This window comes from Callorhinus ursinus, unplaced genomic scaffold, assembly GCF_003265705.2.
Source record: "Callorhinus ursinus isolate GAN/ISIS: 27379988/994484 unplaced genomic scaffold, GSC_fseal_2.0 scaffold26, whole genome shotgun sequence".
NCBI lineage: Eukaryota > Metazoa > Chordata > Mammalia > Carnivora > Otariidae > Callorhinus > Callorhinus ursinus.
The window spans coordinates 21,253,929-21,270,544 of record NW_027397088.1 but is presented as its reverse complement, the minus strand read 5'-3'; the positions used below and the strand labels follow the sequence as shown (position 1 = coordinate 21,270,544).

The 16,616-nt window shown below is 40.4% G+C and overlaps 1 long non-coding RNA gene across 3 annotated transcripts in view; it reads right to left on the bottom strand.

Moving 5' to 3' along the window:
• The window catches only part of LOC141370106 (uncharacterized), a 223,151-nt gene that overhangs the window by 153,170 nt on the left and 53,365 nt on the right, over positions 1-16,616 (bottom strand). For all 3 annotated transcript variants that reach the window (XR_012373857.1, XR_012373856.1, XR_012373858.1), the window contains exon 3: positions 8,756-8,883. This is a non-coding gene — a long non-coding RNA (uncharacterized lncRNA). The remainder of the gene's footprint in view (positions 1-8,755; positions 8,884-16,616) is intronic.

Sequence of the window (16,616 nt, the reverse complement as noted above, 5' to 3'; positions counted from 1 at the left end):
CATGAGTGAATTGATCTAGTCAATTCTACTTGGGAATACATCCCAAAGAAAGACTTCCTCTGTGTACGAGGACCCATGTTCAAGAATGTCCACAACAGTATTAACTTGCAATGACCAAAACTGCAAACAACCAGTCTTACTTAACTTCTCTCAGAAGCGGACCCTGAGGTAAGGTTGAGGTCATTTAGAAGGAAAAACAAACAGGAAAACGCTTAGAGGTGTGGACAAGTAATTCATGCAAGGGAAGACAGCCACTAACGGGTATATAATTAAACCAGTCATTATGTGGGTGACTACAGTATCATCTCATGGGGAAACTATGGGAACTGGAATTATCTGAGGAGTTGACATGTTCCTATCCCAAGCTGCTTCCAAGGGCACGCCTGGCCAGCCTCAAGCACTGGTGGCATCACTTTCTGCTGCGCAGTTGGGGAAGAGCCCTCAGGCACAGATGCAGGTAACTGGGTCTGGAAGGTGGTAAGAGCACCAAGAAAGGTCCAACAGTCACAGGTGAGGCACTGACAGAATCTGCTGCACAAAGAAAACCAAGTATCTGCTGACAGGAACTGGATAAACTGTGGTCTCTTCATTCAAAGTAATACAGAGTGAAAATAAATGTACTACAACCACACACATCACAAGACATGTAATATGGGGCACCTGGGTGGCTCAGTCGTTAAGTGTCTGCCTTCGGCTCAGGTCATACTACCGCAGTCCAGGGATCGAGCCCCGCATCGGGCTCCCTGCTCAGGGGGAAGCCTGCTGCTCCCTCTCCCACTCCCCCTGCTTGTGTTCCCTCTCTCGCTGTGTCTCTCTCTGACAAATAAATAAATAAAATCTTTAAAAAAAAAAATATGTAACATGAGTAATAGGGAAAAGTAAGTGGCAATAGAATACAGTACAGTTCCATTTATTCAAAGATGTAAAACATACAAAAAATACATTATTTAGGAACATACACAGCTATGGTAGAACTATTAAGGAACACTAGAAAATGACCAAAACAGAATCCAGGATACTGAATTATTTAAAATATATTGATACTCCTGACACCAATATGACACTACATGTTAACTAACTATAATGTAAATTAAAAATTGATACAAAAATGAAAAGCAAAGACATAAAATATATTGAGACTTGATATGTTTATCATAATCATGATAACATGTTTTATTTTGAAAGACAAACTTAACTGAACAGGGGAAAACCACATCTGGGCACAGTGAGGAGGCATAACTGGGGATTAAAACAAGATGGCTTCCCTTCTGGTAGAGCTGGCTGGTGGTGCACAGGTAAGGAGTGTATGACTCCTTATGACAGAAATATATACACTTTCTACCTATGAAATATTTCAGGGGCACCTGGCTGGCTCAGTCAGTTAAGCATCCAACTCTTGATCTCAGCTCAGGTCTTGATCTCAGGGTCATGAGTTCAAGACCCATATTGGGCCCCAAGCTGGGCAAGGAGCCTACTTAAAAAATTTTTTTCAAAAAGAATAAAAGCCCAAAATAAAAGATATCAAATGCTCACATAAGTATCTCTGAGTGAAGAACAATGGGTTTTCCTTTCTTCTTTTTATGTTTCTGTATTTTCTGTAGTAAATATGCATTCCTTTTATATTAATAAAACAATATAAAGTCAGTCAAGTCCCCATTAAACCCCCCTATTTTCCCAGTCCTAGCTCTACCACCTTATATACACAGCCAATCTAGAAAAGGAGAGAAATCAGCTACTTGATTCCCTATTGTAGTTATTAACTTACACAGAGATCCCTGGTTTGCTAATTCAGCTGCAAATTTACATTTGCCCACAGGCACTGAAGACAAAAAAAAAAAAAAAAAAGTGGACCAATTCTAAAATAAATCATCCGGTGGGCAATTAAAACCTTGATAAAAACTGAAGGGAAGAGAGAATCAGAACACTACAGGTTAAATCCTATTATAACAAATTTCATATGATTGTTTCTCTTCTCTCATGAAAGGATTTTGAGTTGGATTCAGATTTTATCAAACAGTGTGTTACATTAAGAGACCCAATATATTTATATTAATCACAATTTTTATTTTGAAAGACAAAACTGAAAAGAGAGGAAAACAACTGTATAACATATAAAGCTTCTGAATATGAAAGACCAAAGCTCCAAAATGCTTGAAATAACCAACTCGTGTATTCATCAAATGCCTTGTATACTTTTTGTCGAACCATAAAAACTAAAATCACTTCTGCTGCTCTCAGAAGGTATATCTACCACACTATACCGGTTCCACCATTTGAATGCAAATTTATAATCCGCACCAACCATTCTCTCCAAATTAAAACGGAATGAATGTTCTTCAGCTGTTGGGAAAACTCACCACAACGTTCACTACTAGAATCGAGTGTATTTGTGATACTTGACAACGTATTTGTTCATTCGATTAGCAGAAACGTGTTTTGATGACGCTCTAGTTGCTATGTCTTCCTCTAGGACTCCAAAATCATTAAGGTTTATGTATTCATAATCTGAGAGGCCTAAGTGAATACGCTTGAGGGCCCCAGGAGCACTTAAAAGCTAGTTGGGAAGAAAAGTGCCTGCCCAAATAGCTTTTGCAGAGCGGCGGACCGTGAACCTCCTTTGTGAGCTCAGAGCAGCTTGGACTGAAGTGGGCTCCCATAAACTCCTGCTAACCCAAACTGCAATCTCTGCCTCGTCAAGTTTCTGGCCTTGACCCCTGACAGCCCATTCCATTTGCCCTGTTCTTTTAGCGTGACTGCCTATAACAAAGGTTGTGCAGGAATGTCCCGTGACCTACAACATTTATCTCAATCCAAAGCTCTCTTTAACAACCAAGGCTGGGAGCCGCAGGAAGGCTTTTGCTCCAAAGGGGAAACACCGAGGGGAGTGAAGAGAAGAGGCCCTCAGATTTTGAGGCTTAGCAGTGTCCACTTGGTAACTACATATAATTGACAAAAAGCATCATACATGGTTGTGCTAAGAATCTGAATTCAGAGAAATCCTGCAACTGACAAAGGCTGAGAGATGAAAAGCTGAGTCAATCACAAAAATAACCAGTGTATTTCTTCTATACCATTTTGCTGAACCTTGGGTCCATGTATTACTTTCTGCTTAATAAAAGAAGGAAAAGAAAAATATTTTCTGGTTTTTCCAATATAAAAAGCCAACTTCAAAGGAGCTTTATAAGTACCAAAAGGTAGTATTGTCACACAGGCAATTTCAAAAGGCCTTTCAAACCACTCTCAGATAACTAATCTGTTATCTGGCAACTCTTATGAGAAAATATCTTTTAAGAGTCCATAAACAATCATTATCTTCAAACAGCATCCTTAAAAACTAAAAACCCTGGATAACATAGGTTTGTTTTTCATTTTTACCTCCCTCAGACTCTACTTCAGAACACCCTTCTTAACCTTTCTAATTTATTAAAAAAAAATTCTTTAATTCAAAAGCTAACAGAACAGGTATTACAACAGATTGTGTAAAAATTCACCTTGCAGAAATTGGTTTGAAATAAAATCTGTCTTTGAATTTAGAGAAAAGGCAAAGAGACAATAAAAGGATATAAGCTTATGTGAGAAAAAATCTTTACATAATCATTTACTTTTCCATTTTAATTAAACTTGAATTCTAAACGATGCTGAGTTCATTAACAAGATAATTCTTTGTAAGGCACTCCTGAGCAGGCTCTACAAGAATTTTATGGTTTGTCAATATCAAATGGTAGAAAGTAATCCAAGAATTCGGTTACGTCAATAAAATAAAAGACAATCACAATACACCCACTTGGTCATCTGAGAACTCCTTTGCAGACAAAAAGCGGGGTTTGGGGGTGGGCAAGTCACTTCCAACATCACCAATTAAATCAAAACTTCTGCTCTGAATATTCCATTTCCTCCCCAGTGTACCCCATTCCCCCTTCCCCAATCAACAGACAGCTCCCTTACGCTCAGGATGTATTTTGAGAGATGGAATTTGAATTTTTATAGCTGGAAAATATTTACAGATTGCACAAATACTGATCCATCTCACTGAAATAAATTTTGAATCACCAAAATTCACCGTGTACTAATTTACTGTGTACATCAAGTGAGCTCTGTTGACAACATGCTATTCATAAGGCAGCCTTCACATCCAGGTGAAGACCTTTACTAAAACCCAAAGTAAGGAAAAGTCTTGAAACAAACATCCTATTGAGGTTAAGTGTAAATGAGTGAGTGTGTGCTTGTGTATAGATAAGCAGGAAAAGGGTTGCGGAGAAAGAAGCAGAGTATGTATGTTGAGAGGAAATTCTTCCAAATTCAACATGAGAAAATTGGTAATCCACGGTGCTCTTCAATCTGGTACGAAGTATCGCTTAAGTAAGAAGGCTTATCTTAGAATTCTCCATATTCCTCAATAAAAGATAACTTTAAGAAGACAGAAATCAGGGCACCTGGATGGCTCAGTTGGTTAAGCAACTGCCTTCGGCTTGGGTCATGATCCCAGGGCCCTGGGATCGAGCCCTGCATCGGGCTCCTTGCTCGGTGGAGAGCCTGCTTCTCCCTGTCCCTCTGCCTGCCACTCTGCCTACTTGTGCTCTCTCTCTGTCAAATAAATAAATAAAAAATCTTAAAAAAAAAAAAGAAGAAGACAGAAATCAAACAGTCCAAGCATTATAACCCAATTTTTGGTTCCGCAGAGCAGGGCCACATTTTACATTTTTCTAGCAATACGTTATTTTAATTTAATACATATCAAAAAGGAAAGCCAACCAAATGGCATAACTCAAAAGTCAGATATGTTATACAGAGGAACATTTCTGTCCAATAGGAAAACAGCCCTGTCTGGCTCCTTCTCTTCTGAAATTGCATTGTTATTGACCTCTCCTATGGAGGAAGTTACCCCATAAAAGGAGGCCAGCATGACATTTGCCGCATATGTGAACAATTCCCACAGCAGGAGCATTAATGATATCTGGCAACTGCTACGAGCAGTTTTGTACATACCCTCTTACAGAACTGCCATTACTTGTGCTAAAGACTCAGCTGTCACGTCTACATTTTTGTCCAAGATAAGAATCTGAGTAGAGTCACCGAAGGGCCATGGCAGAAAAACCAAATGTGCAAAGCACTGAGGGTTGAATAAGCCATTGTCTGTTTTGGAACAAGAGGGCTGTATTCATGATGAAATCCGAGTAAAAACCAGATTAGAACAAAGCCTTAAAATTCAGAGAGGAGTCAAAAGTAGCTGAAAACTCACCCACATTTTTTAAAAACTACAATTTCCATGCTTGGCATCATTGTGTATGTTTCCAATACAACACAAAAATGTGGCGATGATATAAATTTATAAGGGAAGCACTTTGATATAAAAAGAGCTTTGTTTTTTGTTTTTGTTTTTGTTTTTCCAATTTCTCCTAAACATTTAAAATGCTTTTTGGGGAAACAGAATACCCTTCGTATTTTAAAAACCTCTAGAGTGAACTGAAGATTAATCAACCGTTTAACCATTCAATTTTATGTTTGGGCCAAAGATCTAAGTCATAGCAAATGAATACCATTATTTTGTACTTCTATCTCTCTGTACCCTTTATTCAACAGTTTCACAAATCACCTTATGTAATCCTTACAACAACACCATGAGGCAGGTATGACTGGTCCATCATCCAGATGAGAACACTGGTCTCAGTGAATAAGATATTAGTCATGTTTCTGGCTGATCAGCACCTTTGGAACAGCCTTAATGTGGTTGGCTGATTTTTGGCTTGCTGAGTGCTGCTTTCTGAGTATAGAACTTAGGAAACCCAGTTCTCCAGATTCCTTTGCAGCTAGGGTGACTTCGGCACCACTGATGAGATTCATCCTTGTAAAACTGGGATTCACATGTGAGTAATGTGAGGAAGGACACAACCTACTGGTACGGATGTGATTTGCTTGTACTGGTCAGGACGGCAACCAGGGTGTCCAGTGTGGGGGGCCAAGTCTTACTGCAAGGCTGAGCCCCCAACACAGAACAGCCCTGCTCCTGGCAGGAGCTGTAATCAGGAGGATTTCCTGGCAGCAGTGCAAACCACAGCACCTGGTGCTCAGTGGGGCAAAAAGGCAGCAGCCAGTATGCTTTAGCCATTTCTGTAGCTTGCACTTAGGGACCCTGACTCATTTACTGAGGTTGTTGTGCAATACTGATTCTTTCTGGGTAAGTCCTCTCTGGGCAAGTGACTATAAGGGTGAGTCCTAAAGGATGTGTAAGATTCAACCAAGCAAAACTATGCGGAAAAGGGGAGGAATGGCATTCTAGGCAGAGGGCCCATCAGTGCAAAGGTCCTGGGGTACAGAAGAACACCAATGAGTCATGAATGGGGCTGGGGAGAACTTAATGAAATGATGCCAATAGGTAGGCAGAGGTCAGGGCACCTCTGGCCTTGCATATCAGAAAAAAAATTTCCTTATTAAGCCAAATAAATGTAGACATAAGCAACATACATTCAAAATTTCACTCTGAAAAATTTCAGAGTAAGACTAATTAATACCCCAGTTACAGGATAGGCTTTCAAACATGATAAGAAAGTGGTCATCTTTTCTACACTGAAATGGTCCCAAGTTCTTCACCTGTCTAATATCCCAGGTATATTAGTCTAGCAGTGAACACAATGGATTTGAACTGAAGAAACTTGTATTTGAGCCCTGATGCTAGTTACTCAATCTTAGGGAAATCATTATTATCTGGGAAGGTTGCCCACATCCATGATATATGGAAGAATCTGCGGCCCTCCATATCTCATAGAATTATTGTAAGGTTCAAATGAGCCAGGAGATGTGGGATATGGGAGCTCTATAGAACACTAGGTATTATGGGGAGAGCGATATCGTGATGATGGTAACAATGGTGATTATTGCTATAGTATGGTTTCCTAAAGCATAAATAGGGATGTCAAGATACTGTAGCTGTCGGGGCACCTGGGTGACTCATTGGTTAAGTGTCTGCCTTCGACTCAGGTCATGGTCCCAGGGTCCTGGGATCGAGCCCCGCATCGGGCTCCCTGCTCCGCCGGAAGCCTGCATCTCCCTCCCCCACTCCCCCTGCTGGTGTTCCCTCTCTTGCTGTGTCTCTTTCTGTCAAATAAATAAATAAAATCTTTAAAAAAAAAAAAAAAGATACTGTAGCTGTCAATATTCCCAAATGGGTCCAGAACTAAATACAATATTTTTAAAGTAATTTGTCATAAGAAAAAAAATGCTGTGTGAGGTGATGGATGTTAACTAAACTTACTGTGGTAATCATTTTGCGACGTATGCATCTATCAAATCATTATGTTGTACACCTTCACACTATACAGTGTTCTATGTCAATTACATCTTAATAAAACTGGTGGAAAAACTCAGCAATGTCAACCTTTTAGCATGATGCTCTAACCCCTTTTTGGGCCTCCTAACTAAAGACATAATTTTCTTTTCTTTTTTTTTTTTAAGATTTTATTTATTTATTTGACAGAGAGACACACAGCGAGAGAGGGAACACAAGCAGGGGGAGTGGGAGAGGGAGAAGCAGGTTTCCTGCTGAGCAGAGAGCCTGATGCAGGGCTCGATCCCAGGACCCTGGGATCATGACCTGAGCCGAAGGCAGATGCTTAACGACAGAGCCACCCAAGGGCCCCAAGACATACTTTTCAATGAAAAGTCATTCAGAGAGCCACGCTGAAAACAAATGGCCTGATGAGAGTAGCTGGATTTATTAAGAGTTTTCTGTATGTCAGATACTGTACTAAGTGCTAATAAAAATTTTTTAAATAAAAGGCGTTTTATCAATGCAAAGCACTTTGTGATTTATCTCTCTAATCCTAAACTATTTCAGGATAAGGTGACATGAATTTTCTGGTTCCCATGGTTTTGACGTCAAATGAACTCACAATCTAGAAGATGTAAATGAATATGTTACAGCATGATACATTGTTATAAAAGGTAGACCATCATTTTTAGAAGGACAGAGACCTTGCCTTTGTCATCTCTGTTATCTGCAAAATCTAGCACCAGTGCCTGAAACACAGTAGGCAAGAAATAAATTATTTTTTAAGAAATAAATTTTGGGGGACACCTGCGTGGCTCAGTTAGTTAAGCATCTGCCTTCAGCTCAGGTCATGATCCCAGGGTCCTGGGATCCAGCCTTGTGTGGGGCTCCCTGCTCAGCACGGAGTCTGCTTCTCCCTACCCTTCTGCCCCTCCACCCCCCAGCTCATGCTCTCTCTCTCTCGTGCTCTCTCAAATAAATAAAATCTTTAAAAAAAAAAAGAAAAAATTTTATGACTACTTGAACGCATGTATGATGTATGAGTTACCATATGAGTACAGAGAATATAAAAATAAATATTTTTATTATGAAATCAAAATATAATTAAATATAAAAATAAATATTTCTATTATAAATATTGAAAATAATAACGATAGCTAACATTTATAAATACACTTACACGGTCCTAGACACTATGCTTAATGCTTCACATGGAGTGACTCAGGTAGTTACTAATGCCCGACCACGTGGATGGGAGTTGGAGTAAATATAACAGGAAAATTTTGAGTTTTTAAGGATGACTTGGCCATCACAATTAAAACAAGGTATATTCACCTGCATCTAGCCAAATCCTTCCCCAATTTGAATGCTAAGGATAACTTGATAAATTACAATGTGAATTCTTAGAAACCCATCTAGTTTGGCTATCTACACAACCAAATCAACACATGAAAATCCATCACATTCTGAAAAAAATCAGTAATAACTTACATGACATTCCACAGCCCACCGCTGAAGGACATTCTAATGTTTTACAACTTTCCCAGTCAGACCGTGAGGAAAGCAATTTTGACCCGAAGTCAAAGAGGTGGGCATGAGTTCCCAGATAGCAAAGTAATCTGTAAGTTAAAAGAGAATGTTGAGCCAATACTCGGAAGTTGAAGTAGAAAGGGGTATTAAGAAATGACAGCATTACTAAGACTTACTGTCAGAAAAGGAAGCACTTCCAAGAGCTGTTTAATCCATTAAACTGTTGCCCGACTATTCAAGTATATTCAGAACTTCATTTGATCATGCCCTAATCTCCCCTTACATTTTAATTAAGATTAGTTGGGCATATAAGTGAGTTTTGAGCATAACATCCTAGGTTGAATAAGAATGGAAAGAACAGAAATAGGTCCATCACAGAAGGAAATGTGGGGAAAGGAAATCCTTGGGTAGTCTTTGATCCTCAAGGGGAGGGCACCAGCAAGGTGACTAGGGTTGGTGACATTAAGAAGTCATCTGGAAACACTTTGCACTTAGACTCTTCCTCAGAAGTGTGCCCGTTCAGGGGAAGGCAAAGGATATGCCACGCGAGCAAGACTTTAATGTGAACGGTGTTCTCCTTCTCAATTGTCATCTGCAGTCTTATTTCTGCATCCTGGTATCATGCCTTCAAAAAGACAAAAAAAAACCTAATGATACGTCTTGACTCACACTTGATTTGTTATCTAGACTATCCATATATTATATTTTTCCTAACTTGCTTAGCACTTGTCATTCACCACCTTATAATCTTTTCAGTTGTGTTCTTCCGGAACTGTTTATTCTGTCCGCCCCTCAGCCTTGTATACTGTATGTGAATGCGTGTGTGTGTGAGGTTATTATACCATGTGTATATATACAAGCAGCCTAAACCTGAATCTTGTTCTAGTGGTTTAAAGTTAGGGAAACTCAACACAAAGGACCAGATCTGCAGGATACTGCACTGAAATATTTTTCCTACTTTGGTCTCTAAGTTTTCACAATTGCGACTGTTGTCAAATTTTAAATATCCTTAATTTTCCAGGATTTTTTTCCCCCAAAGTCATTATTTCCTCCCACCCTCACAGTACAGGAATAAGTCACAGGCTCCCATATCTGCAAATCAAATCATCCATAGGCTATTGATCTCTAACAATACCTTCAGTTAATATTTATTTTATTCATCAGTTAAGGTGGTAGAGCGGAGGTAGAATACTCAGAGCCCAAGCTCTGCAATCTGCAGAGAAAACGATTTCACATCCACACAATTGCTTCCTGCCAGTGGACAGCAGGAGTATAGCCTTGGGAATTTAAATGACCGATTTACCCAGGGAAAGAAAGCTTATTTTTAGTAAGTGGAGGGGAAAAAAATGTTGACTTAATTTATTTTACTGCCTGTGAATCTACTTTGGAAAGGAGAAGCAGAGTTTGATTAATTAGATTAGCAAATTCAGTAAGTTGTTTATTCAGTTGGGTGAATCAATGTTTCCCTGAATTTACTTTAGCTTTATTTTATGCTTTCAAATCTATCCAGTAGGTAAGATGTTGAAAGCCAAAAGCCTTTCTATCCCACAGCTCTTTCAAATATCTTTTCACATGTTAATTGGATCTCTTTGTGATTGGAGGCGGACATAGTTCACAGCCCCTCCCCCCGCCCCTCCCATCCCCCCCCAACCGACATCGGGCAACACGCATATAGAAGGCAGAAAATTACAGATAATGGAAAACTGACTACATCCCCTTTTTCCATGTGTCTCAGTTTTTAGCATTTCTCCTTTCCTGCTGACTCTAGTTTTAAATGTTATTTCCACCCAGTATTAAAACCTAAATGAAATAAGGAAGCTTTCTCTATTAATGACAGCATATTTTAAGATCGTTAGAAAAGAATTATTAGAGTAAGCTGCTTTATTTTGTTTTAAATAGTTGCTAAATTTCTCAGATATTTGCTAGTTTTTCTTCCTTCTTTTAACGATCTCTCTTTCTTAGGAAGTTCCTTTCATCTGACTTGCTACACAAAATCATTCCTCATTCATTTGTTACTGAGATTTATAGGAGTACAGCTGTTCAAACAAGGACTTGCCTATGAAAGCCTGAGAAAATTGGGAAATATAATCAAATTAAAATTCCAGCTATACATTCTTTTAACAGAGCGCAGACAATTTTTATATTTTATATTTAAAACATATTAAAATAAAAAGGACAAGCCCGGCAGCCACCATAGACTACATTTTCCCATTAACGACCTGGACGACACGTTCAAAAGGAGAAAAACATTAATTCAGCAACAAATCAAATGTGCCTTTCTAGAAGAGATTTTTTTTTTTAATTTAAAAAAAAAATGAAGATCCAAGAGAATGGGAGCTGGAGATCCTAGCAGTTGGGGACCATTAGAGATTATTTGGCTCAAAGTGACAGGCATAAAATATGAGTGCTGGTGACCTGGGCATTAGAGTGTTGAGTGGCTTCTGATAAACACCAGACACCACTGATTTTCAGCTAAAGGTGGAAATGAAGTGCTTTTATTCAAAGGCTGCAAAAATCACCTTCTCCAAGGAAGTATACATCTCTCATTCATTGAAAATGAAACAGATTATAGGATCACAGTCTCCCTCAAATTAATGAGGCATATTCAACCGGCCTTGAAATTCCAAAGTGGAGAGAAAAATCAAAATTGGAGCGGTCACCTTTCTGAATTTATTCCTTCCCTCTCTCCAGTGCATCTGTCCACTGGCTGAGCTAGCCAAGAATGGAAAGGGTTTTTCCAACGGGTTTGTATTCAGTCTTTTTGGAATTACACTGAAAATAATGCCCACCTCCATAGATAAGTCCTGTGTTTCCTAATGATTAGAACAGCACCCTCTTCCCAGAGCTGCTCAAGATCGTGCAGTCACCAAGTCCTATTTAGAACCTACCCAACGAAAATCTTCCCACTCCAGCCATTTTTCTGCATTCCTACAGCCCCGCCCCTCAGAGGGCTACTGTTCTCTCCCAACCGGATTAAGGCAGAATCTGTCTGGTCTGTCTTCAGGTTCACCCTAGCCACTCTTCACACACAGGCTACCCTGATCTTTCCAGAAGCAAATCTCTTACTGGCTTTAGGGTGAATCCCCAACACCTGAACAGAGCTCCAAGCACCACCAGGCTCTGCACCCGGCTCCCTCCCGCTCTCCCTGCTTCTACCCCACACCTCACAGTACTGCCAGGCTAAGCGGGTTTAATTCTCCTCGCTTGCACACACACACACACACACTCACACTCACACTCACCCTGGGCTCTGGCACACCATCCCAGGGCCATCCTCCTCCACCTTTCCCTTCCTTTGGTTGACTCTTGCTCTTCATCAATTCTCTACTTAGACATACTTGCTCCAAGAAGTCTATTCCTAAGTCTGGGGCAGATAACCCACCCGAAACTCTCTCCTGAATTTATCCCATCGGAGCATTTCCCACGCTACGGTCCAACGCTGTTGCTATTTGTACATCTCTCCTCCAAACGCAAACTCCATTAAGACAAGGGCTGAGTCTACAAAGTTCAACATCCAATTCCCAACACCAGTCCCCAGCGGAGGGCCTGGCACTTTGTTAGTGATCAAGGTAAATATCTATTGAATTAATTAATTAATTAATTAATGACAAAGTTTTCACTCACATGGTCCAGGAAGTCTCCATGTAAATACTGTCCTAGACATGGGCTGCAAAGATGGCCTCTTTTTCGAAAGTTTCCTAAAATTTAACCTCTTAGCCTAGCACTTAGGTGTTCAATAAATATGTGTTACTGGATGAAGGAACCAACAGGGCAACAATGCTACTAAGTACATGACAAAGTGGAACTGTTTTTACTTTTTTAGGTAGGCTCTGTGCTAGGCCAGGGCTTGAACCCATGATTCTGAGATCAAGACCCGAGCTGAGGTCAAGAGTCAGACATTTAACTCGCTGAGCCACCCAGGCGCCCCCTGGAGTTGTTTTTATTAAAACTACTTGCCAGACACTGACTAGGGGGCCAGAACATGTCAATCCAGTTATGCCGGTTGTACCATGTCTAAGTACTTGCCTTACACCACCAAGCACCAAACAACCTAGATTCAGTATTTTGAATATTTGCTGTTGCCCCTATTTTATTAACACCGCTGGTCCTACTCGTGGGTCATCGGCCCCAAGGAAAGCCAGCTTAAGAAGGACAGCACTCATAACAGTGTTGGTCTTTCTCAGATCCCCAAGTCAAGATGCCAAAATGAGAAACACGTCAAGTTCACCTTTGTTTCTCTTAATTCTAAGCAAACAAATAAATAACCTTATATTCAGGAGGAGCTCCTCACTTTCTAAAATGGTTCTATCCTAATGTGGCAGCAGTCACCATGCCCTATGCTAAATTTTTGCTGAGCTTCCCTCACAATTTGTTGGAGTGGATGAATTAGCTCCTCTGGCCAATCATGGTCCCCATTACTCTTTACCTCAGGCCAGAACCCAGATCTGGGTGGAGATATTTACTATTAAAAAAAGTGGTAGTCATGGGGCGCCTGGGTGACTCAGTCGGTTGGGCGTCCAACTCTTGGTTTTGGCTCAGGTCATGATCTCGGGGTCCTGGGATAGAGCCTTGCATCCGGCTCTGCACTCAGTCAGGAGTCTGCTTGTCCCTCTCCCTCTGCCCCTCCCCCTGCTCATGCTCCGTCCTCTCTCTCTCTCTCAAATAAATAGATAAAATCTTTAAAAGAAAAAAAAGTAGTAGTCAGAACCTGCTTTCACCCATTCAAAAGCACCCAGAATGCACAAGAGAAAATCCAAACTACTTTGAATGGCAGCTTTAAAAACCTGGTCCTTTCTTTCCTTACCTGTTTTAGGTCACTTAACACATTAGCTATTGTGATTACTACTCATGTATCTATCTGCCCTACCAACTTGAGAGCTGCTTATAAGCAGAAAACCACTTCTCATTCATATTTTTATCTTAGTGTATAAAATAATACCTAGCATATGATAGTCAATGAATTTAGATTGATTTATTTGAAAAGGAGAGAGAGAACAAGCAGTGGGGAGGGGCAGAGGGAGAGAGGGAGAAGCAGACTCCCTGCTGAGCAGGGAGCCTGATGTGCGGCTCGATCCCAGGACCTGGAGATCATGACCTGAGCCGAAGGCAGACGCTTAATCGACTGAGCCACCCAGGCGCCCTGATAGTCAATGGGAATTTAATGAAGGAATCTGTTTGATCCCTGCCAACAACTGAAGCCATACAATAAAATTACCAGAATATGACTGTAAGTCCACCCATCATGATTCTATGCATCATAAACATCAATGGAAAACCAAAAATGCAAATACTATAGTTTACTTGCTATGTAGACTTAGGATAAGTTACAAGACTAACTCATCATAATAGCAAGTTGATGGCTCAGCCTCTGACAATATAACCTTGAATCATTGTTCCAACTTGGTGAGGAGTCATAAACAATTCAGAAGGGAATGCTTAGAGATTTTAAAGGACACTAGCTATCTGGCCTTTTTAATATTTGCTCAGCAGCTATTTGCTGAATACCAGCAACATGCTTGGCTTGCTTTAGTAGTAAAAGGACTACTGAGTTGTGTTAGACAAAGACCCCTGACCTAATTTAAGAGTTTTTCAGTATGGTATATGAACTAGGGCAACAATAAGGTGTGATTGATAGACGTCATGTGAGTATAAAGAAGGGATTATTGGAATTTATAGGAGGATGAAGTCAAGTTTGTTGTTGTTTCGTGGCCTTTTGTTACATATTGCTAGTAGGGTGGACATGTGGTCTAAGGTGATGGTTTGGGCTCCTTGTAGGCCAAGATTTGCACACAGTTTGTTCATTGCAGGACTCTCCAACAGCAGTTCAGGAACTGAGGAGTAAGGGGCCCCTTCCTCCCATGAGAAGAAAGGAGGGCAGAAAGGTCTTGAAGCTCTTCTGGACTTTTCTCCCATACTGGGTGGTTTATTGCTGGAAGTAAGATTCAAGATGAAGCTTCAACCCAAAACTTATCTTCTCCCAGAAGATGTCTAATGGGGATTGGCCTCTACCTACCGCACCCAGAGCCCATATTTAAACACATATGGGAGTTCCTCCAACTTACATCACCAGGACATGGTCCTGCCTTCAAGGATCACTCTGTCCTTCATTCTCAGAGTCCAGCGTAGCTGTAAATATTTACCTTTATTTGTTTTCACTGCATTTGTTATTGTAAATCATGTTTACTATATGTTCCTAGTTAAAAAAAAAAAAACTATGCCATGAATTATGCTAATATTTCTCTGGTCCCATTTCTCACCAATCCAACATCCCCATGAAACACACTCTCAAACTCAAGTTCTCTCTCTATAAAGTGTGGCCCATGGTGCATGCGCATGAAATCTAGAAATCTAGAAATCCATATCTCCTCCTGTCTCAAACAACCTCAAAGGAAACCTTTCTCTGAGCACCACACACATAGCCAGTTCCCAAAGCCAAGTATATTCAAAATGACTTTTGGTCATTCAGAACAAAGGACTCATAACCAACAGTTCGGGAATGAATCCATCATTGAAATTATTGAAAAAAAAATCATATGTGAATGTACAGATTTCTTCTTGGAGTGAAGATCCATTGCTTTCAAAAATGGATGGGCCAGTGAGGAGGCGCCTGGGTGGCTTGGTTGGTTAAGCGTCTGACTTCAGCTCAAGTCATGATCCCAGGGTCCTGGGATCAAGCCCCACATTAGGCTTCTTGCTCAATGGGAGCCTGCTTCTCTCCCTCCTCCTCACTTGTATTCTCCCGCTCTCTCTGTCACTATCTGCCTCTCTCTCAAATAAATAAATAAAATCTTTAAAAAAAAATTAAAAAAATGAAATGTGATTCAAAGATCCACATTAGCAGGTGAGTGCCAGAGCACAAAGATCCCTTGAGAAGAGGCAGCAAAGAAAAGGAGAAAAAGCACCCAAGTAATATATGCCTGATAAACTTAAATCATGAAAAGATAAGCAAAAAAAAAAAAAGTAGGTCATTGTGACTTGACATTCAGAAATAAGCAGCAACATTTCGTTCCTACTGATCTATAAACCACCCTGCAGTGGGGGATTTCACCACCACCCTACAAAAGGTTACTGAGCCACCTCGGTGTTTTAGAAACACGACATCACAGCTAGAGAACAACATGATGTGCCCACCATATCATCTCTTAAAACTAACATTGGGAAACAATATGAAGAACAAAATGCCTACATTTCATTCCAAAAACTAACAAGGGGAGTTTGTGCCTAACAACAAAGTGGTATGACATTCCGTGGAAAGGAGTGTTTGGGTTTTTAAAATAAAGTAAATATACAAGGCTAAAATAGGCCTGTTCCTACAACACAATGTATATGGCATAGGGTGTCTCAAAATGGGAATAGGTATGTGAAGGGTCCCTTTTAAATGGGGTCCTGCATTTTGATCTGACAAAACCAGGGGTGATGTATCTGCTTTGGTCGTTCGAGTTTACAGACATCCTTTTCTGAATGGATCCAGAAGGCAATGTCTCTCTTCTGGTTCCCTTATGGCTGCTAAGATTCAGCCCTCTTTTATCCTGGACACCCAGTACCTTCATTTCTTCACACTCCCTGGTCTCTTCTCAGCTGTTCCACATGGAGATCTCTGGGCAGCTTCGAGCATATCCAACTTCTCTCTGATTATTTACATTGGTGACAAACTCTTTCTCGCCAACTGTCTAGGGTCACTCTGAGACACTTGATTTGTAACAGCATTCCATTCCCCATCCAATATTTTGGTAGCTCGACAGCTCCCCACTTCAGCTCTGCCAGTGTTAGCACATCGTTGAGCAGAACTGCATTCTCACATTTGATCTGACATTGCCTTTAA